The 23,250-nt window shown below is 52.2% G+C and overlaps 1 protein-coding gene across 2 annotated transcripts in view; it reads right to left on the reverse strand.

Annotated features, from left to right (window-relative positions):
* JAKMIP1 (janus kinase and microtubule interacting protein 1) overlaps nt 1–23,250 on the reverse strand; it is a 102,138-nt gene that overhangs the window by 51,285 nt on the left and 27,603 nt on the right. For both annotated transcript variants that reach the window (XM_045771448.2, XM_045771447.2), the window contains exon 2: nt 18,415–18,533. The gene's annotated coding sequence lies outside the window, so the exon portion shown is untranslated. The remainder of the gene's footprint in view (nt 1–18,414; nt 18,534–23,250) is intronic.

Here is a 23,250-nt window from a genome sequence, read left to right on the forward strand (position 1 = left end):
TATAGATGGCTAAAGTCAGCCGACATGGAAGTTCCAAGAAAGGACTGAAAAGAAATGCTAAAGAAAAAACCACTATAATAGAAACAAAGAACACCTCTGAGGAACACATTAGTAGACTGGACCTGGCTGGGGAAAGAATCAGTGAGTCTGAAGACAGGGCCATAAAACTGTTCCAAACCGAACACCAAGGAAAACTATGACTAAAACAGGACAGAGTATCCCAGAACTGTGGGATGATTACTAAAAGGGGTAACAAATGTAAAATGGGAATACCAGAAATAGGAGAAAGAGAGAAAGGAACAGAAGAAATATTTGCACCAGTAAGGTCTCAGAATTTCCAAAAATTAATGTCAGACACCAAACCAAAGATCCATGAATCTCACGGAACACCAAACAGGATAAATACCAAAAAACTGACACTTAGGCACATCATATTCAAACTGAGGAAAATCAAAGACAAATAAAAAAAATCTTGAAAGATGTCAGGGGGTGGGAAACACCTTTACCTGTAGAGGAGCAAAGGTAAGAATTATATCAGCCTTCTCCTCAGAAACCACGCGGGTGAGGAGAGAACGGAGGAAATCAAGTGTTGAGAGAAAATCCCAACAACCTAAAATTCTATACCTTGCTAAATGATCTTTCAAAGGTGAAGGAGAAGTAAAGACTTTCTCTGACAAATAAAATTTGACGAGATTTGTCACCAGATCTTCCTGGCAAAAAGAAAAAGTTACAAGAAGTTCTGAGAGAAGAACGATGATGTAGGTCAGAGATAGAGATCCAAAAACAGACAGACAGACAGACAGAAAATTTAAAAAAAAAATTTTTTTAAAGAAATACAGATCCACACAGGAAAAGGAAGACAGCCAGACAAGAAATAAATGAAGGAAAAACAAAAATTTTTATTTTTCTTATTCTTAATTGATCTAACAGATAATGAGGTTCAAAATAATAACAGCAACAAAGTATCACTGACATGAATGACAGCAGGGCGACGAGGCACGGGAGGGGGGAAACGGGAAGGCGTTGTTGAAGGTGCTTACACGACGCATGAAGTCACGTGGTGCCGTATGAAAAGGGACTTGGAGTGACTGCACATGTCTGTTGCAAATTCTAAGGCTACCACTTTATTTCTTTTTTAAATTCGATTAGCCAACGTAGAGTACATCATTAGTTTCAGATGTAGGGTTCAATAATTTATCAGTCGCGTATAACGCCCAGGGTTACCGCTTTAGAAAGCTGAAAAAGAAATAGAGACACACGTTGGGGATGCTGCAGGTCTGGTTCCAGACCACAGTAAGGAAGTCTGCATCTTAATAAAGGCAGTCAAATGACTCCCTTTGGTTTCCTAGTCCATATAAAAGCTGTGTTCACGCAACATTTGCAACACCATTATATCTAAAATAATGCATATACCTTATTTAAAAAATACTTTATTGCTAAAACCATCATCAGAGCTTTCTGCAAGTCATAACCACAGATGATAGATCCCCCTAACAAATGTCGTGAGAACGAAAAAGTTTGAAATATTGTGAGAATTACTGAAGCGTGACACAGAGACATGAAGTAAGCAAATGCTGTTGGAAAATGGCGCCGACAGATTGGCTTGACCCAGGGTTGCCACAGACCTTCCATTTGGGGAAAAAAAAAATCAGTATCTACAAAGCACAATAAAACACAGCTCAATAGAACGAGGTGTGCTTGCACAATCGATATGCTGGGGAAGCAGAGAAAATGGGGCACGTGGACACTCAGTTAAACCCACAGAAGGCAGGAAAAGGGTGGGGAACAAAAGTAGACAAATAGAAAAGTAACAGATACGGTAGCTGTGACTCCGGCGATGTCAATAACTCCTGAACTACCCCTGTTCTAGCTGCACCCGTGAGAAGACAGGGACTGTCAGAGCGGGTGGAGAAACAAGACACGGCTATGTGTCGTCTACAAGGCAGCACTTGAACTTCAAGACCCACGAGGCTGCCACGGAGCCAGCCGACTTCTGCACGTTCACAGCTAAAGGAAACGAAGCTCAAATGAACTCCTAGCCACTGTGGATCCCTCGGTGCTGACGATCTCTCACTTACAACCAAGACAGGAAACCCCAGCCCTTTTGAATTGAAGAAAGATCTTTGTAATAGATTCGCTAAGATAAAAATCGCATTATGCAAATGACACTCCGGAAGTGCATTAGGAAGTAACGCGGCTGAAAGAACGCAAAAAATCAGAAGGATGAATCTAAATTAAATTCACAAGCAGAGACAAAGGCCTTGCCAATAACAACGGGGAAGTCAGCGGAGCACGAGTTCTCTGCCTGTGCTCCTGGATGTTCCGAGAGCAGGCCTCGGCCCCCTTCCCACCACGGCCAGCCTGTCCCCAAGTCACGGGAAGGTAACTCTGTGCACAACTTCCTTGAAAGGCTCAGAAGACTCATAAACACAAAGGGTTCACGTCCATATGAAAACACCTACCATACATACTGCATATTATTTATCCTCTGAGAGGGACAGAAGGAGATCAAGAAGGAACCGGGGTCAATGTTAAATCCAATTCCTTAAAAACATAAAAGTCACCAAAGAACTTAATCCTTCCGGACATGTTATAATAAGACTCCCTTTACCCCCTGAGCTCTGTTCCTTCCCTGGGTCTCTTTTCCAGCCATAATATTCAGGCCCTGTGGTTGTGCGGAGGGGAGGGAGTCAGTGTTTTATGGAATTCTGGCAGAGGTGGAGGTCCGGGACTGTAATTCCCATCGATGCTGCATTCTCCGGGGCCCAGAGAACCCACTGTGCAAACGGGTTCCCTGTGTGCTCGGCAAACCCCCCCACCTGCTTCCCTCCACTTCCCAGATTCCCCTGTGGGGGGGTGGGGGTCATGTGACCAGCCCTGGCCAGTGGTGTGCGAGCAGCAGTGACTTGTGTCACTATGGGGCTGAGGCACGGAAGTGCCCGACTGGCTCCTCTTCTCCCTTCTCCCTGGCTGCAGGGACCTTAGAAACCCTATGTTGAGATGATGGTGTGACCAGATGGGAGCCCTGGACCCCTGAGATCTACCCACTGGAGGGGAGTCCAGGGGACCTGCACCGAGCATGTGTGACCCAAACTGATCTTTCCTTTGTTACGCAGCACTGCCTTGCCAAACCTAGCTGATACCCTCTTCCTGGAATGCCCTTCCCCCTTTCCCACATATCCATCTTCCTCAAAATTCAGCGTGGGCATTACCTCCTTGGACGGCTGGCACTGATACCACTCCCCACCCTCAGGCCGGTGGCGGGGTGTCCTCTGCACGCCGTGGCACCCTGAGCTTCCCTTCCTCACAGCTCTAATCATGCTGTGTTGGCATGTGTCTGCCCCACCAGACGAGGCACTCTGGGTTGGCGAGGTCTCAGTGTCCCTCTGTCTTCGGAGAGCCTGGCTGGGTGCCTGTCCCCAGGTAAAGGCAGAGGGCACATGCCTGTGACATGGATGTCCACACGCGCACACAAGAAGCACCGCACTGCCCTCCTCCACACACGCAGACGCCAGCAGACACTGCAAAGGGCTAGCGAGATGACCAGATCCAGATCATGCCCCAACCTCTTCCACCAGCTCTTCAAGTCCAACAGGGCAGGGGTGAGGTACGTGTGAGTGCCCGTGACCCAAAACAGAAGAGGAGGGACAGCCCGGTGTGGATGCCCAGAGGCCAGGGAGGTGCTTCCACGAAGGAGGCGACAGACGAGCTGGGCCAGCAGGACCCAGGCAGGGACGGAAGCAAGCTGGACGGTCCCTCTGCTTGGAGTCTGGAGGGGGTCGGGCAGGGCCACTTAGTCTCCTCGGGAACCACTCCTCGCCCTTTCTCAAGCTATGGGATGTCACCAGAGCTGACCCAGCCCACTCCAGGGATGGGCGCTTTCCAGGCCCAGCCTGGCACTTCCTGAATAAAAATGTCTTCGTGTACTTGGCACTTTGCAGAGTGACATAATCTAGCCCCACACAGCATTGCATCAACCACCGCAGCCGCCTGAGGGGCCACTTACGGCCCCATTGACAATGGAGAAAACATGCGGAGAGCCGCGGCCAGCTGCCCTTGAACCCAACCCTTGGAAAGCCCGGTCCGCTGGCTCCTCCCCCAACCCCTGCCCAGGAGCACTTCCAGCTCTCACAGAAGTCCTTACACATTTTCTAATTATCACCCAACACTGTGGCGGAGCCTGGGGTTATGGGAACTGAGAGACGGCGGGTGTGGGGAAAATCTCACGGTGAAAGAACAGCTCCTTCGGCACGTACAGAAGTGCTCGAACTCCCGGCAAGCATCTATAAACCCATGTTTAGGCTTGTTTAAACCCAAATGACCAGGAGAACATGTAAGCACTTTTGGAAATCCTATTTCAACATCCCAGTGGTAATACCTTCCCCTGGGAGCAGGAATGAGGGAAGCACCATAGGAACCCATTAGAAATGCTAAGTGTCGGGCTCATTTTCCCTACCTTGTATAGGAAACAACGGAGGCACAGAGAGGCCAAGCCACTGCCCGCACTCACACAGCCAGACGCAGCCCTGCCATCACCCCTGCTCAGTGACCCGAGTTATCCTTTTCCTTCCTGCTTTTCTTACTTTGGATGGTGATTAGTACTGGTCAAGAGCCAAACCAAGGTAATGAATTTGGATTTCCAAGGAACAGCCGACTCAGGAAACGGCCAGCAAGTCAGGACCCCTCCCCTCCACTCTGCCCAGCCGGCCGGAACCCTCTGATGTACCCAGAAAGCTCTGGCAGAGGGCGCGCAGGGAGGGGACAAGTGATGGGAGATGCAGCAGCTCATTTCCACCAGGCGTTTAAACGGAGTTTTGTACTAAATTTCAACAACAAGCTCATGGAATTCAATCAACTACCCCATTTTACAGGTGAAGAAACTGAGGCTCAAGGAGGTGAAGTGAGAAGCCAAGATTCCACCCGGCCTGTCCGACTCCGTAGGCTGCCCCGTGCAGTCCTCCTCTGCTCCATGATTCAGACTCCCACTGGGTGGCCCCCACCGCTTCTTCCCCCCACCCCGTTTTCAGGCTAAGGAGCTGCCCCCTGCTTTGCTCGGGCACTTCCTACTTCCTGCCCCAGAGGACAGCAACGTGCAGCCCTGCCTCCTCCACGTGACTGGACACGTGCTTGCCAGGCCCTGTGTTCCTGGTGCCTCCAAGCTGTGGCTCACCCAGATTGGGGCTCACCCAGGTGGGCTGAACGGAAGAGGCTGGGAGAAGGCATGCTGTCCTTCCAGGGGCCAGATCAGATGCAGGCTGCGCTTCCTGCTTGCGTCCCACCTGACTCAGCTCCTGATGTCGCCGCACACCCTGGAGACAGGACATGCTGCAAGTCCGGGAGGAACCCAGGAATCAGGGAACTGTGAGTAGCTCAAAGATTGAGATGGTGGCACTTCTTGACCTGTCCGTCTTGGCCTGTCTCTCATCACCCTGACAAAGTGACCCCAAAGGGGGACCAAAGGTGACATCCTGAACTGCAGAGGCTAGAAAGCCAAAAACTACACTTCCCAGACTCCCTTGGAGCTAGCATTCTGTGTGCACCTGTAGATCCATCATTCATTCATTCATTCATTCACTCACTCATTCAGACAAGATTCGACCCCAGGATAAATGGGGACCCAGGCGGGGCAGCAAGGTGCCCATTTGTCGGTGTGAGCCTCGCAGGCAGGGCGTGTCCTGGTGTGCATGGTGTCTGGACATCACCCTGCTTACCGCTGTGGCTGGAGTCAGCCTGGACACAATGGCTTCTGACCCCCAGCTCCCTGGAGGGCAACTCTGGGGTGTCACCCTGGGGTATGACTCACCTGGGGGTGAGGGTCAAGCCTGGGGCCCAGCCGAAACCGTGCGCCTCCACCTTCTAACCCCCCCGCTTCCCGGTATTATACCCTGTTTCAAGTAGCCCAAAAAATGAACACAGATGGAAACTCGGGTGCCCCAGAAACCTGAGTTAAGATTAAAGAGGCAGGGATGCCCGGGTGGCTCGGTCAGTAAGTGTCTGCCTTCGGCTCAGGTCATGATCTTGGGGTCCTGGGATCGAGCCCCACGTTGGGCTCCCTGCTCAGTGGGGAGTCTGCTTCGGCTTCTCCCTCTGCCTCAGCCCCTCCTCCACACACACTCTCTCTCTTTTCTCAAATACATAATAAATAAAAATCTTTTAAAAAAATTAAAGAGGGACACACAAAACAACTTTAAATAACACAGCAGAAAACCGAATACTTTGTTCACGCTCACTACAAATAGACACTCTCTACACCTACGCTCTGCTGACAGGACTTCACGTCCTAGAACCTCAGAACGGCAGCAGAGTAGCGTGTTCTCGACAGCCAGCTCCACATCAGACTGAGTGAGAATCAAGACCCTCCCGCCTCAGTAGCTGTGTGTCCTTGGGCAGGTTACTTGTCCTCTCTGAGCTTGTTTCCCCACCTGGAAAAATGCGGAAAATAATAATAGCTCCCTCATGAGGTTGAGCTGTTGTGAATACACCATGAGTTGCATTAACTCATTAATTAATAATTTAATTAATATTATTAATATTGATGAGTATAATGATTAAGTATTACGTGTTCATTGTGAAAAATCTGGAGACAACAGATAAAGACGAGATTAAACATGGCTTATTTCCCCATCCCTCTGGGAATATCAGGGACAACTGATTATTTCATTAATGTTAATAATTAATAATTAACACTGATTAACACACAGCTGCATGTTATATGCACACATGCACACACAAACAACAGCAATGCCCAGCTCTACTCACCCCTGCACTTGTCGGAAGCCTGGGCACACTGCCCCCGCAATGTTAACTTGTTTTGGGGGGTTCCACATGGGCTTTAAGACAAGATATCATTTGTTAAAAAGGTTCCACCCCAGCTAAAATGACATCTGAAAATCAATATCAGAAGAAGGATACTGAAACATGTTCCTCATATGTGTGATAGGTTAAAAACTCATATATTGACGTCTTAATCCCAGTACCTCACAGTGTGGCCCTATTTGGAGACGTAGGTTAAAGTGAGGTCCTTAGGGTGACCCTAATCCAAAATAACTGGTGTCCTTACAAAAAGGAAAAATCTGGAGACAGACAGGGACAAGGGACACCACCATGTGAAGATAAAGGCAGAGATTAGGGTGATGTGTCTACAAGCCAGAACCCAACAAAATACCGGACCACCAAATCCAGCAACATGGAAAAAGAACCATATACCACAACCGGGTGGGACTGATTCCAGGATGCAAAGGCGGTTTAACCCAGACCTAATGCACATAACACACCATAATAACAGGATAAAGGACAAAACCTCAGGATCATCTCAATAGATGCAAAAAGGCACGTGATGAAATCTATCACCTTTGTCAGGATAAAAACGCTCCACAAACTAGGAACAGAAGGAAACTTCCTCAACCCAATAAAGGGCATCTACAGAACGCTCACACCCAACAGCTTCCGCAGTGGCGAAAAGCCTGAAAGCTTTCCTTCCCTCTAGGAACAGGAACTGGTTGAGGATGTCTATTCTCACCACTTCTATTCAACATCGTGCTACAGGTTTATCCAGAGAAATTAGGCAAGAAAAAAATAATAAAAGGCATTCAGATTAGAAAGGAAGAAGTGAAACTATTTCTATTTGCAAATGACAGGAATTTGTGTATAGAAAACCCTAAGGAATCTACAAACAAAAAAAAATGAAACTAGTGGAACTAATAGATGAATTCAGAAAGGTGGCAGGACGCGAGATTAGTATGTAAAAATTAACTGTGTTTCTATAGAGTGCAATCAACAATCAAAAACGAAATTGAGAACATGCCCAGATACAGTCCAGACCCCACTGATCTGGGGTGGGACAAGACACTGGTATATTTCCAAAGCAGCCAAGGGGATTCGAACATGCAGCCTGGGTGCCGGGGTCAAGAACAACTGCTCTCAACAGTCAGCAGAGATAGAAGCTTCTCCGGTGTCTTCTCCCGCTTTACCCTCCCTGAAAGGCACAGGCAGTCCAGGCTGTGCTTCCTTCCAGATACAGCCCTTAATTCACTTAGGGAAGCCAGCCAAGCTGAGCTCATCCTCGACCATGACATATCTTAACTTTCCAAGACTTACTAAAGAAAGGTGTGCTCTAACTGTTGTTCCTCGTTTGTTTTTAAGCATCACCCTACACAGAAGGCCTAAAAGGACACAGAAGCTTTTAACCCGAAAACACAACTTCAGATAAATTAGGTTGAGGTTGCAAAACCAGGAATCAGAAAACTCTGGTTCAATTCTTAGCTTTGGACTTCTCATATCTGTCCCAACACTCAATGAGATGGGAATTATTATGATCCCCAGTTCATAAGATAAGAAACTAGAATCTGAGGCTCAGAGAGGTTAAGTGACTTGACCAAGGTCACAGAGCGCACTCCACTAACCCAGGTGGCCCCTGTGCTTCAAGCCCAATGAGCATGAAGGAAATGAGCTTCAATGACTAGGCACCTTTCTCCCTGGAGCCAACTTTCATTAGCAAGTTCAGTCCACGAAGATAACACTGGGCACTGTTAATTGCATGAGAAATCTGAAAGGACCAACTCTTAAACCTTGGTCACGTAAGGGGCCCTTAAGTCATTTAAGGGGGCTTACAAAAAGTTGCTTATTTTAAAAAGCGCACCTAAGTAACTGGCCATCTGCAAAGAATATGTTGGGGCAGTGTCTGGTGAGCTAAGAGCCGAGGAAGGCTGCCTCTGAAGGACTGCCTGGTCTGTGGCCCAGGCCCTGCTGTCCCCATCATCCACGGGGGTCTCCTAGGGCACCCCATCACGTCACTCCTCCACCTAGATGGCTTCGGGTGGTCTCCCCACTTAGGGTCCAGCCCAAGCTCACCGGCCAGGCCAACAGCGCTCTACCCACCTGCATTGGCTTCCTCTGATGCCCCCCCACGCCACCCCCTACTCAGGCCTCTGAACACTCACTCCCCTAGCCCCAGCAGTGGGTTCTGCCCCTAAGCCTCCCTCTGCCAGAGGGCCTGGGCGCCTGTGGACACTCTCCTCCTCGGCTCACAAGCCTCCCCCAGAAGCTTCTATAATCTGCGTCAGGGCACCCACGGCTCCCGTGCTCCCCTCTGACCTGGCCACCCTGAGCTGGCATCACCTTCTGACTAGTTCCCATCCAATCACTCATTCATTTCACCCAATCATTCGTTCACTCAAGGATTTGTCACGCCTCCGCTCTGCCAGACGCTGTGCTCGGCACTGGGAACACCGCACAGCCACAAGTCCCTGCCGGCCCCGAGCTTACCTTCTCTGAACACGCGCTCCTTCGGGGCAAGGACCCGATCTGGTCAACGTCGTGCTCCTGGACCTGCCCCAGAGCCTGGTCGTGAGTAGCTGCCCAGACCACACTGAGTGACCAAATGAAAATTAGGCACGCTTTCCATTGCCCAACAGCTTTCTGGAAAAGCTGTGGGTTGGGTGACATGTACACGGCTAAGTAAACACTAGAGTACCCCAAGTTGAATGCCAGCTAGCGGCAACGATTTGACGGCTATGATGCATCTATTTCAGACCACGAGTAGGACAACTGCCTTTCCTGGTGGCAGCCTCCGTGCGCACAACTGACTTGCAATCCCATATGCTGGCTCGCACCCAGCAGATTTTCCCTGCTGCCATTTTGCATTTGTTTCTTCCTAAGCAAATGAGGATTTTAAGCCTCAGCTTCTGCACTCCAGGAAATGCACGTGAACACCCCTTTTCCCCACGGCCCTTTGCAATAAGCCGAGTACCACTCAGACTCCAAACACTTGCTATGGGCTCAGATTCCACGAAGGGCAAGTCTACCTTTTCAAGATGGCAGAGCCCATTTCTTCCCTTCTTCTGCCCAGCTCCGTTCACCAGCATCTCCTGGGGGCCACCCGGGCGCTGGGAAACTGGAGCTGAGAGTATGAGCTCGCAGCCCATCCCTCCAGGAGCTCAGCAAATGCAGACATGTATTTCTCATTTATTTTCTGCTTGTTCATTGCTGCCCTCCCATGCCGACCCACGCGGCCCCATCACACACTCGGAATAAAAAGTCCAGGACGCTGGGACTTTATCTGTAGATTTCCCAGAGCATCCATCCTCAGGCCTGGCTTCTAGTAACACTCGGTCTTCTTTACTGAGTGAATTTCCATGCACAGACATGTGGGAGGAGACAGGGGAGTTCCCAGCCAGGGCCTGGGACCAGATGAGTGGACAGGAGGAGAAGGCAGGAAGACATCATGGGCTGCTTTCAGGTTTGCAGGAGGCAGGGGGAGTTCCAAGAGGCTATAGAGCTGGCCCAAGAATACACACCCAGGAAACAGAGGGCTGGTGGTTGGCACCCTCGTGGGACTTCATCCAAGGTCCTGGGGCTGGAGGGCTGGTCAGACCTGACGGCCCGAAGCTCATGTTTATGGAGCAAAGGGCTTTGCAAAGATACCGGGGTCCAAGTGCCTCCCTTCTTCCTGGCTGCCCAGGAATGTCAAGGCTTTAAAGCAGCAGGTGACATCTATCCACCACAGGCATGGGGTTCACGAGTCCCACACTTGCCACTGTGGGCCCAGGGCCAATCTGCAGAAACAAAGCCCCAGCCAAGCAGATGACTTTGTCAGGTCTATTCTTTACAAGTTATGTTCCTCAAGGGGGAAAAAAATGCTAATCAAAGAAAAACTGTGAGGGGTTCAGAAAAGAAGACAAAAGTAATTTACAACCCATCCCCACAACACACAAACACAACATCTTGGCCTCTGTTTCTTCCAGAAGGAAATGACCAGCAGTGAGCGGGTACTCTATCCCAGACCAGCTCTGTGTGGACCATCACACTTGGCCCTCGAGTCTTAACGATGAATAATGACTCTCACACGTCACAGACAGGAAGACAGAGTTTCAGTGAAACCAGGTGTCAGGGCCCAAGGCCACCCTGGTATGAAGTATGGAGTCCAGGACCCGAAACCAGGCCCGACTCTAAGTCACAGTGTGTCCCACAGGTGCCCAAGAAGAAAGGGAGGTCCATTTCATCTGTCTTCCAAAGATTAGGGCAAAAAATTACCTAACTTAAATTCAATATTATATCTACTCACAAAATCCACATCATATCACTTTACCTGTGGGGTCTTTTGCTCTTTTTCCCCAAAAGAACAGGGCCACAGCCCACACTTCTCGCCTCACCACCAGCACAGAGCAGGCCCTCATCTGCCACCAGGCTGGAGATGATGAGGCCAAACCCTTCTTACCTGGGCTCAGAAGCTGCCCTCAGGACCTCAGCAACCGGGTCCAGCCGGCAGCCAGGATCTGCAGCGCAGCCCGGGCTGAGTCTCCCCGCCAGCGCCCGGCCCTCCCCACAGAAATCCGTCCCCCTCACTCCCTGCCCGGGCCTCCAGCTTGCCCTCCTCTGCACCTCTGCTCCTTCCCTCCCCCTGCCTGCCCACAGCACCGCCCCTCTTCCCAAGTCTCTACCCCGCCTAAACCCCAAATCCTCCAAGGCCAATGTCACGTTCATTCTTTCCACGAACACGCTCAAGGTCTGTGAGCACCTGCTCTATGCCCAGCTGTGGGAGGAAAGGGGAAGGAGACAGGTAGTACCCCTGCACCCCTGCTTCCCTCCAGCACAGAACATTCTACCATGTCAGAGACACAGAGGAATGGGCAGCTCCTGGGCCAGGCCCCGGGCTCTAAGCTCTATGTGTTTTAGCTTGGGGACCTTCATAAGGCTTTGAAATAGATGCTGTCATTCTCCCCACCCCACCTCCATTTCAGAGAAGGAGACCTTGGACCCCCCAACATTAAGTGACCCACCCAAGATCATGGACTGGGAAGTGGCACCCACCGCTCACAGTTCTACCCACCCGAACCCTGCCTATTGTGCTGTGAACTCCGAGGTCAGCGTCTACAGCTCCACATCTGTGTCTCTGGGGCCCTACCCAGGGTCCTGACGCAGCAGGGACACAGCCCTGCTTGCTGAACAGAGTGGTTTCTGCCTCCAGGAATAGACACGTGCTTCTGCTCCCGGCGTTGACGTAGCGTTCCCGGCCCTCGGCGGCCTCCCGATCTTGATGAATAGCCCGTGGAGCTGGCAGCGCCTGCCTCAGCGTCTGTCTGGCTTCCTCCCTGAAACCCAACAGACTCCATCTGGGCCCCAGAAAATTGCCTTGATGCTGCTGGTAGGAAGCAAAATCTTTAAAAAGCACCTTTTGCAAGTATGGGCCTCTCAAATCCGCTGCCTAGACCAGGACGGAAAGAAGGGGACACGAGGACGCAGCTCCACCTGGACCTTCGCTTCCTTCTCCCCAGCAAGACGCTCACAGAGTCTCCAGACAAGAGATGCCCTTCTGGGGGGGAGGACATCAGCCTTTAGGGAGCTCGGGGGGAAAGGGGGGTGTCCGTCCTTAACGTGGGATTCCTAAACAACACTCCTAACTCCTAGTGTTATCCTGAGAAGCAAGTGAGAGATGCTAGAAGTAGGAACAGGTCACCCCGTGCTGGGCACAGGATACCCGCTCACCAAACACTGGCTCGGGTCAGAAGGATGACTTTACTTGGTGACCACTGCGGTCCACACCACTGTGCCTGATGCCCTGTAACCACTGAGGGAGGGAGGGAGGGGGACAGGGAGGGAGGAAAGGGACGAGAATCACCCAGGAATACAACAGCCTAGCCAACAGACAGTCCCTAAATGGGAGCCAAAAAGCCAACGGTATTTGAATTCGGGCCACAGCGCCCCATAGTGGCGGCACTGGTGAACTGCAGCCCCCGATCCAAAGGGAGGGCGGGGCGGGGGGCGGGTGGTGACCTCCGTCCACCGGCTACCCAACCAAGACAAGATCTAGCCCGCCAAGAGCTGGCGTGGGCCCGCACAACTCCGACAGTCTCTCAAAGAGAAAACGGGACATCTGAAGCTGATGACAGGGGACTGCGTGGATGACTCTTTGACCTCTAAATGTAAGCTCTGGTTCTCCGATCCTGAAACTTAGGAAAGTCCCCTCCTTCAGAACGTCCTCCCAGAAGCAGGCATCCCTTAGCAATTCCCGCAGACCCACGCCACCTGCCTGCCCCACTGAGGGCAGGCTGCCTTCTGTCATGAGCCACCGTGCCCACCTCCCTTGACAGCCAAGAGGCCAAGCCGGCCAGTGCCTCCACGCCGGACCCCACCCTGATGTCCTGCCCCTGGCGCAGCACTTGCTGGCAGCTGCCAGCACCCGCCTCTCTGTGGCACTGGGCCTAGACAAGGTCTCCTAACCTGTCATCCGGGTGTGGCCGCTGCGGCTTCCACACAAAATACAAACACCGTAGACTTTGTTTCAAAACCAGCGTTACTGCAGTGTGGTCTACCCTGAAGCTACAGGTGAAAGGATTTTGGCAAATTGTGACTAAGAACATTTGGGGGAACCCCAAAAATGTCCATCACGCCCCTTTGCAACCTCCCTTGGTTTGCTTCATATTTTTCTTTACAATTACTGACTTTTAAAAAACGTATATACACTTTCAGCCTTATTCTAAGCTATAGCACCCCCAAAAAACCAGGTTTCAGGTGTGAGTTGTATTCTCTAATTCACACTGAGGTAAATACTATTAAAATAAAACGTATCTGTCCACGTGCCACTTAAAACCTTCTCCCGGACCAACAAAGCCACCCACCCCATGGAGAAATGACCACTCCCTGAGGCCCCTTCCAGCTCAGGAAGTCTGGATTCCACATCTGACCAGAGTCTAGCTTGATGCCTGCATACAGCAGGGGCTTACTCTCTGCTGAAGAACAGTGACGATTCAAGGCCCCGTTTCCCATCTCTCACTGCCCGAGACCCAGTGCCCCGGGCGGGAGGCAGCCAGCTTCTGTTGTGCAGGGCTGAGAGATAACACGCTTGGACACGGCTCTAAGGCCGGGGGGAGGCAGAGCGAACGGGACACCAGGCGGACGCGGAAGAGAAGCGGAGGGAGGAATTGACAGGGACTATATTCTGGGGAGCCGCATCTCAGCCCGCTAAGTTATTTTAATAACTTGGTCGCTTTCACATCAAACTTCTTGCAAGAAAAGCCTTCTGAGATGTCGCATCTGCTTTTCCAGAAGGGATTTACCACAAAGCGTGTAAAGAAAGACTGGTCGCCTTCCAAGTCCCAGTTTCAAGACAAGTTAAATAAATGAAGGGGAAGCCTTCTGTGCCCTTAGCAATTAGGCAAGGAATTTGTCAGATGGCTACGGTCCTCTAAAAAGATAGGAAATGAGTGGGGATGCGTTTCAGCCTAGAAAGAGGCACAACTGAAGACACAGACACGAGGAAATTTAGGGAGACTTTCAAGAGCCCTACGATGCTGGGCCGCCTCTGCAGCCCACAGTCATCCTCCTTGCAATGTACCCCACCCAACACCCCACACCCAGCCATGACCTACTGACATGGCCCCCAACACACTGTCACACCTGTGCACATGCCGGCTCATCAGCCAGGACAGCCCTTCCTTCCTCTCCACCTGGAAAACTCCTATTCATCCCTCAAAAGCCAAGGGACGATGGCCAAGTTCCACCATCCCCTTCCACGAGAAGACACAGAGCACATGGGGGCGGGGGCGGGGGGGGGCATTAGATAAGGCTGGAACCAAGTTCTTAAGGGCTCTCCTTCCTAGTCCAGTGTGTGAAGGAGGTTATAGTTCGTGCCCAGGCAGCAGGATGTCAGGGAGGAGATGTGAACAGAGAAACGCGTCCAGACTCGTGTGGAGGGAAGATGTTTCCAGCGGCAGTGTGGGAGTCGGGCTGAGACTGGATTCGTGACATGAGGTCTGCTCTCCAGCATCAAGTCATATATGCTTGGCTACGCACATCCAGAGCTTCTGTCCCCAGAGCCGCTGCTGCGCCCCAAGTCGTGAGTGCAGGCGGTGTGCAGAGCCAACAGACCTCCCCTCCCCTCCCCCTCCCCCTGCAAATCTCCCCCTCCCCTCCCCTTGCAGTGCAAAATCAGCACTCACCACCCCCACAGCCACTACCGGCACAGCTCTGTCCACCAGCTCTGGTCATTCACCCCTCATGATAGCCCTAAAGAGTAGGTACTATTATTGTCCCACTTCAGGGATGAGAAAATGGTGTGGCAAGGCAAGGAATTCGCTCAAAAATGCCCAGCTAACAAGGGGAAGTGAACCCAGGCAGTCAGACTCTGGGGCCAGATATGGCCACAGTGAACTCCAACCTCACCCTTAAAAATTCAGCCCAAGGATCCCTGTCCAATTTACCCTAAAGAAACCAAGGAGGAGGTAGGAAACTATTCAGCTGCAGGGATATTCATGGATGTGTTGTTTACAACGGGAAGATACAAAACCAGCTACATATTTGCTACACAACAGCTAAGTGTATTCTAGAACATTCATACGATGAGACACTACCAAGTCATTAACACCGAAGCTCTACTTGTCACATTCTGGTTTGAAGTCTTCCTGCCCTAGGACCTCCTGGCATCTGGTAAAAATGCAGATTCCCCTGGACCTGATGAGTGGCAAGGCATGTAACCAGGGCCTGGCGGAAAGAACGTAGATTTTTTGCACATCACAATTTCTGCACAGCAGTGTGTGAGAACTGCTGCCGGGGGTGCACATTTATTGCCATAGAAAGGAGTGAGCTCCATGAGAAGTTTTGTTCACTGTGGGGTCCTCAGTGCCTAGAACAGAGCCTGGCACATAGTAGGTGCTCAAGAAATATTCTGTGACTGAGTGAACCTTTCGATCAGCAAACTTCTGAAACGAGTCTGTTCAGCATGTCTGTGTTTCTGAGCGGTCCGTGTGCTTTGGGGGAGCAGGGACCGTGAGCGTCTCTTCATCCTGTGCCCACATAAAGCCAGGCCTAGGATGTGGGCCCGCAAGTGAACAAGGGAGCGGTGCATGCTTATGCCCTTTATAACATTTGTGAAATTAGAATGTGTCTTACAGCCTAACTCTGACAGCGTTGCTTTTCATCCCTTTCTTTAGCGGTACAAAAATAAGGATGCATCTCTCAATTGATGGCATCTCAGATTTAATAGAGGGCGGTAACTAACGGCATCCATGATTCTGATTTAAAAAGTTAAAATCAGACGCCGACACAGCTAACAGATTGCTGTACACTCCCTTTCTTACGATTTGCAAAAATTAATCCAATGCCATCTGTTCCAAGCTTTTGGCTTCAGCCCCCAGTAGCTCCGGCCATCCAGCTCTTAGCTCCTGAGATAGAAATTCAAGATCGGATGCAAATGGCAGGTGCACCTGTCTTCACCTGGATGCTCCCGACAGCATCGGCTGGAGGGTTTTTCGACAACATCGTCCTTGGTGGTACAGGACGTGCCAGAGGCCGGGGCTGGTTGGCTACTCCACTGGCCTTGGATGTCCAGCCAGGCACGTGGTCTGTCACCGACAGCTGTCGGTCCCACTGTGACTTCCTGGCACTCAGGGAACCCATACCTACCGGCTGACACTCCACAGCCCTGCATTTCCTGTAACTAGTCCCATGGCTAGTAAGAGAGTCGAGTGCCCTGTGCAAGTCATTCTCATCCTTGAAAGGGGGCTGGGGATGGGAATCCGGCCCTCTCCCCAGGGTTGTTCTGAGAACGAAGTGAGGTTCATTTGAAAATTCTCTAATAAGCAGCAAGTTCTATATAAGGTAGTTAGTGACATTTAGGAAGCGACAATGCATAGATACAGAAATCTTCAGACTCTGAGACAAAACTTCAGCACAAACTTTCTATCATAACACTTACCTTTTTGACTAAAACCCATCCCTGTCCTAATCTTTCTACAAGCCAGTGGCACAGGCCATCGCAGCAGTGAAGAGACAGGAACTCAAGCCAGCATCCTAGCCCGGCCACCTCCCCACACCCCACACCATGTTACCTTGGACACACCACCCAAGCTCTCTGAGCCTCGGCCTCCTTGTGTTTACACGGGATCTAACTGGGCGTGTCCTCACATTCGCTGTGCAGGAGACCCGGCCCACTGCAATGCAGCAGGCCAGAGCCTTGCATGGTGGGGAGGGGAGCTTTCCCAGGGAAGTCTTCATCAACAGTGCTAGGCTGGCTCAGCTCGGTTCCACGGATCATTTCATCCCCCTAGACAACAAAGTGAACCAAGCTGGTACAAGTCCAGAAGAGTTCTCTGGGCGGTATTCCCCAGGCTGCGGCCAGAGAGAATGGTGCAACGAGGTGGGGCCCCAGCTATAGGCTGGCTCCGTGGACTCTGGCCGGGCCACTCCTGCCCTCTCTGTCTCTGCCCCCTACTGGAAAGCAAGGACAGTAAGAACAGGCTGCCTCACAGGGATGCTGACAAGACTGTGGACAGATAGTGCCCCGCACACAGTGCATGCTCCAGGCATCCCAGGGGCCCCCTGCGTGTTCCAGCTTCCCACCAGTGCTCAAGGGCAAGCACAAAGCACCTAAAGGCCAAGAACTTTCCAGCATAGGGATGGCAGAGGTGTGGTGGTGTCTACCTGCCCACCCGCCCCAGGGAGGGATCTCAGAGATGCTGCAAGTGAGCACGGGGCCATGAAGGTTCACGGTGGGGGAAGAAAGGCACCAGACACTGTGGCTTTGGAAGCCCCTGGTGAATTCATCTGGCTACCCTGGTGCCAGGCCCCGAGGGGGAGGTGGTGAGCAAATGTCTGTAGGTTAAATAAAGACTGGGGGTTTGAGGACATGGGTGGGCTATGACCAAATGGCAAGTAGGATTGAGAACATTCTAGAAAGCCTGGGCCAGAGGGGTGATCACCCCCACGGGGTCTTCTGGGCCTCCCGCCCCCAGACAGTAGCAGGCATCCTCGACAGGAAGTCCATCTTTTTAGCTTGAAATGAAATTGGTTTGAGAACTTCAAGCTAGAAGTGTGTGCCTCTCTCCATGGGGAGAAAAACAACTAGGCTGCTGAACAGCTCAATGAGACAGAAGAGAAAGTCCAAAACCAGATCCCAGGGCGGACAGGAATTTAACACACAGCACCGCAGAGAGACACCAGCGGGTCCACAGCTCCTGGGTGAAGGACTCGCTGTTTGGGAGCAAAGAGAACTGGATATCCACTTAGATCCTTACAGCGAGACAACTTACAGGGGGATTACAAACCGAAATAAACACAAAGAAACCACAAAACAAAGAAATCTCTGAAACACAAATAGTAAAGGAGGCAAAAAGTCTAAGCAGCCACAGGAGGCAAAATGTTGAAATTCTGCGGAGGGAAAGCGCCGTGGTGAGAGCATCAGACCACAGGCTGGGAGCAAATACTTGTCCCGTATCACAGACCACGAGCTAATATCCTTAACGGACTAAGAGGCTTTACAAATCAAAGTTGTGTTAAGCAGCACGCCAACAGAAAAATTAGTATGAATAATGAAGAAGTAATTCCCCAAAGAAGAGAAAGCACGGGGCCAGGGCTCACACAAGATGGTGGGCCGCATCGGTAACCCATGGAACGAGGACCAGACGGAGAATTCTCACTTACCCCATTAGCAGAGATGTTCCATATTCATTGCTGGCAAGGTTCTGGGAAACTGCTATTCTCATTCACTCTCGGTGGGTACAAATTGGCACCACTTTTTCTGGAGCGCTGTTTGACAATTTCTGTGAAAAATTCAAATATGGATCGCTTTTGCTCACTAGCTTCGCTTCTAGAATCTATCCTAAGGGAATGTGCAGGTAAAGGCATGGTCCAGAATAACGGGAATGGCACAAAACTGGTTAAAGCAAGCTTGGGGTGCCCAAATCGAGGAGGAGGAGGAGGCCGTGGGAAGATCTCGGCCACACCTGCTGCGTGGGAAAGGCCAGCCACAAGCAGTGAGATCCCCTTTCTCGGGGAAAAACCCACGTGGATACAGACATCCGCTGACCTCACAGCCCTCACGAACAGGGTGAACCAAGAAAGCGATTTCCATGTGGGGGCAGGGGGAGGAGGCTTGGAATTCTTGGAAAGAGAAGGTGTCCTGCTCCTACCAAGGGCTGGGGAGACGGGAGAGGGAAGGTTTGGGCCAAGAAAACTGGGGAAGAAATGAAGACGGGGGAGGTGTAAGTCACATATCTGTTCTGAAACACACTGATGGGATTTTCAGGGTCCCCCAAAGCAATGGATGGTGGCTAGATGCTAAAAAACAAACAAAAATCCAATCACTTTCTTCCCTACATACCAGCAATAAGCAATCCATGCATAAAACTCAAAGGTGATTCCATTTATAACCGAATCAAAAGAAGCTCGGAAAAATAGCACAGAATGTTTGGGAGAGAGAGGAAAAGGGCATTTCTTTATTAAGGATGCAGAAGAAAACTGAACTGAGGGGCGCCTGGGCGGCTCAGTCAGGTAAGCGCAGAACTGGTTAAATAAAGCACGTGTGCCCTAACCCAGGGTCCTGGGATCGAGTCCTGCATCGGGCTCCTTGCTCAGCGGGGAGCCTGCTTCTCCCTCTCCCTTTGCCCCTCCCCCTGCTTGTGCTCTCTCTCTCCCTCTCTCTCTCTCTGTCAAATAAATAAAATCCTACCAAAAAAACAAAAAACAAAAACAAAAAACCCTGAACTGAGCCGAATTCCCAAATCAACACCTCTTCTCCCCCCTGGCCCTGGACCCTCCTCCTTCCCACCTTTGCCCAAACCTCCCCACTCTGTCCTATCTCCAGGAACACCTCACCATCAGCTTGTCATACTCAGGTCACTCCCATTAAAACAAAACGGAGCCCCCCCATCTCTGTGCCCAATCCCCCCAACCTCTGCCTCTTTCTGCTTCTCCACAGTCATTCGAGGCTGTCTCCATCTGTTGTCTGCATGGCCTCCTCACTTCCCTGCTGGATGGCTTCAGCCCCTGCAGCTCTGCTGGCCTCCACTAGCTCCACTGGCCTCCACTCACCTCCCCTGACCCCCACTCACCTACTCTGACCTCCACTGGCCTCTACTCACCTCCCTTGAATTCCATGTTGCCAGACTGAGCCCGCATTTTGTCACCTAATTTATTTGACCGTTAAGTGGACTTTGACACCACTGACCCCAGCCTTTCTGCGCAGACACGCTCTTCCCTGATGATTATTGTCATATCTCGTCCATGACATGATGACCCTAGTTGCTCAGGATCCCTGAGCCCACGTGTAGAGCTCACACTAGCGCATCAAAGCCCCATCATTATAGTCAGTCCAACCCTCTGAGGGGACACTGATACCACTGTCACTTTACAAACAGGGAGCCCAAGGTACTATGGAGTCAAGGAACATAAACTCCCCAGGCTTGCCCAACCCTGGCCTATTCTCTTCCCATGATGCAATGCTACTGCATGGAAGGTGGGCGGGGTCTATGAAAATGGAAGTCATCACAGATGAGTGAAGCCCCTATTGGAGGTAGCAGCAGCCTCCCCAAGGTTAGGAGTCATCTGGGCATTGTACTCTCTCCTGTGACCCAACACAGCTCCATTACTGTCGAATGCACAAAGGCAAGGACTTTCAGCAACAGAACACAAAGGTCCACTTTCCATTAAAAAGCTCCCTCTGGCTACCCAGTGGAGTAGCTTTGAGGGGTATGAGTGGAGGCAGGGAGGCTTGTGAGGGTGTTATCATGCCATCCAGGTGAGAGGACGCACGCCCAGCCTGGCCGGCTGATGATGCAGGGTCGTGGGAAGGAAAGGCATGGGCTCTGGTAAGACAGCATCATTGCCATCAAACACTGCTGAGGTCCTCCATCATGTATACCCCCCAACGCCCCTCAGACCTCGCATCCTCACTTCCCTGGTCACTGCTCCCAGTCACACTGGCCTCCTGCTGCCCCTCAACCCACGAGGCATGCTCCCGCCACAGGGCCTTTGTACTTGCTACTTCTCTCCCTGGACCATCCTTCCCCCCAAACTGCTGCGTGACTTCCTCCCTCACTCCTTCAGGCCTCTTCAGGCCTCCCTTTGCATAGTTCTAGATCTCAGCACACCTCCCATGTCACACATCTTTCTGTGTGGGTGCTCCTCCACGCCCTGCCGGCAGAAGAGCTCCAGGAGGGCAGAGGCGTGGTCTGTTGTGTTCACTGTTGTACCCCCAGCGCCTAGCACAGGGCATGGCTAGTAGGTGCTTGAGGTCACAATTAGCACCTGCTGGGTCTGACTCGGTCACATCCCACGTGCCCAGGGAACAACTGCTCCTAGTGCCCCATGTGTGGGCAGGTCCCTCCCAGGCTCCATGAAGACGTCAGTCCAGCGGAGAGGATCACCAGGGGGAGACAGGGCGTCAGAGATCTGACAGGGAACCCCACAGTCCTGTGGGGGCCTGGGGTTCAGGGAAGGTCCCGGTGCAAGTAGCCCTGAGCAACCTGAGAATCGGCACCCACCAGAGCCAGCCGGGATGGGGGTCAGGGCACGGGAGAGGAGGGGCTTCAATCAGAGCGCAGGGTTAAGGCCCAGAGGAGTAAGAAAAGATGGCTCTTTGGAGGAACCATGTGTACTTCTCCAGCCATTCAGTGGGAGGAACCTCACTGACCCCCTCCGCCGTGCACGGCCCTGCAGCTACTGGGAAGCTAGCATCCACACCAGCACACGCCACCCTCGAGTGGCAGGAGCAGACACTAGTCAAATACACCCACAACTGAGCAGATGCTGAACCCCAGACAGGTGCCCTGAAGGAGGGAAACTGGCCAATGGGAGGGTCAAACTGTCCTGGACACGGAGGTCCCCAGACTTTTTTTTAAAGATCTATTTATTTATTTTAGAGAGAGAGCATGCGAGGGTTGGGGGACAGAGGCAGAGAGAATCCTCAAGTAAACTCCCCATTGAGTGCGGAGCCCAAAGGGGGTGTCGGTCCCAAGACCCTGAGATCATGACCCGAGCCGAAATGAAGTCAGCTGCTCAACCGACTGAGCCCACCAGGCGCCCCTCCCCAAAGACTCTGAGCAAGAAGTGATGCCAAGTGGACTCTGAAGGAGGAGAAAGGGCTGACCCAGTGAAAAGGAGCATTTCAGGCAGGGGAGCTGGTGCACCAGGGGAAAAGCAAGGAGCCCAAATGGTGGGGAGACGGTCAGGAAGGCTCACTGGGAGGACTTGGGGATGCACGGGATATAGGGGCCCAAGGAACAGGCCACATTAGAGCACCCCCATGTCATGTTTGCACAGTGGGGTACGCGGTGCCTCACTGATACAGTGGAGGTTTGCACGGGCAGATCGCACGTGCAGGCTCGGCCACGTCCGGGATGGGCCAGGCTGGAACCACACGGGAGGCTGAGAGCTCAGAGGGATGGGGTGGGGAGCGAGGTCAAGAGGGGGCTTGTGAGGGACACTACCGAGTTCGACCTTGCCTTACTGGAGGACAGCGGGAACCAGTGCTGGCTGCCGGTCCGACAAATGACATGACTTGGCTGCACGGAGGCCCGCCAAGGCGATGGCCAGGCTAGGCCACCGGGGGCCAGGACACAGCCCAGCACCACAGCCGAGCCCGCTCCTGCAGTGGGGTCAGCCAGGGCCTGGGAAACTCCGCACCCACGTGAGCCTGACCCTGGCCTCTCCCGGGGAGGCCCCCGGGGAGCCAAGCAGCAGGGGTCGGTCTTCGCTCTTCTACACAGTGCAGATGAGGCTTTACGATTCTGTAGTTCGCAACACACGGCTGTGATTGTACTCACAGAACAGGCTGACTTGCACAAGGCAGTCATGGCCGTGGGGAAGTGACCACCTTGTCCCATCCGTCAGCTCTTCCACGGCCACAGCCAGGATGTGCTAGGGATGCAGCATGACCACATCATCCGCATCCCCACCATAAAGGGGAGGAAACTGGCTCAGAGGGGCTGAGTGCCTTGCCCAAGGTCACCCAGCCAGGAGCTGGGTGTGGGACCCGAGTGTGTCTGATTCCAAAGCCTGTGTCCCTAACCATCAGCACTGACAGGCCGGCAGACACAGTCCGGGAGGAGTTTAAGGAGGGGGTCCAGGACTGCGCAAGGGCTGTGGGGCCGCTGGGAGAACTGCGGGACAGCCATGCAAAAGCAGGCCCAGGCCTTCTGCACCCGCAAAGCCGCTCACTGCTGTGTCCTCCCACCAGCAGCAAAGCAGGCATGTCTGTCCCAGCCAGGGCCAGCGGGCTTCCCGGGAAGCCCCACGGTGACCACGTGAGGCCACGTCCTGGGGCGTGAGAGATGCTGGAACATTCAGCTCTGCCGCCTCCCGATCAAATCTGGCTTCAGCCTCCGCAGGACTTTGAACAGAAAGAAACAACCGTGCTCCTGAGAGCTGGAGGCCCGGGCTCTGCAGAGTTCAGACGGCGGGGTTCCCGGGGTGCAGAGTGCCATCAGCTTCCCGTGGCTGTGATAACAAATGAGCACGGACTTGGGGCTCAAAACAACA

This window comes from Ursus americanus, chromosome 8 (genome assembly GCF_024610735.1).
Source record: "Ursus americanus isolate L20-20 chromosome 8, mUrsAme1.1.p, whole genome shotgun sequence".
NCBI classification, from domain to species: Eukaryota; Metazoa; Chordata; class Mammalia; order Carnivora; family Ursidae; genus Ursus; species Ursus americanus.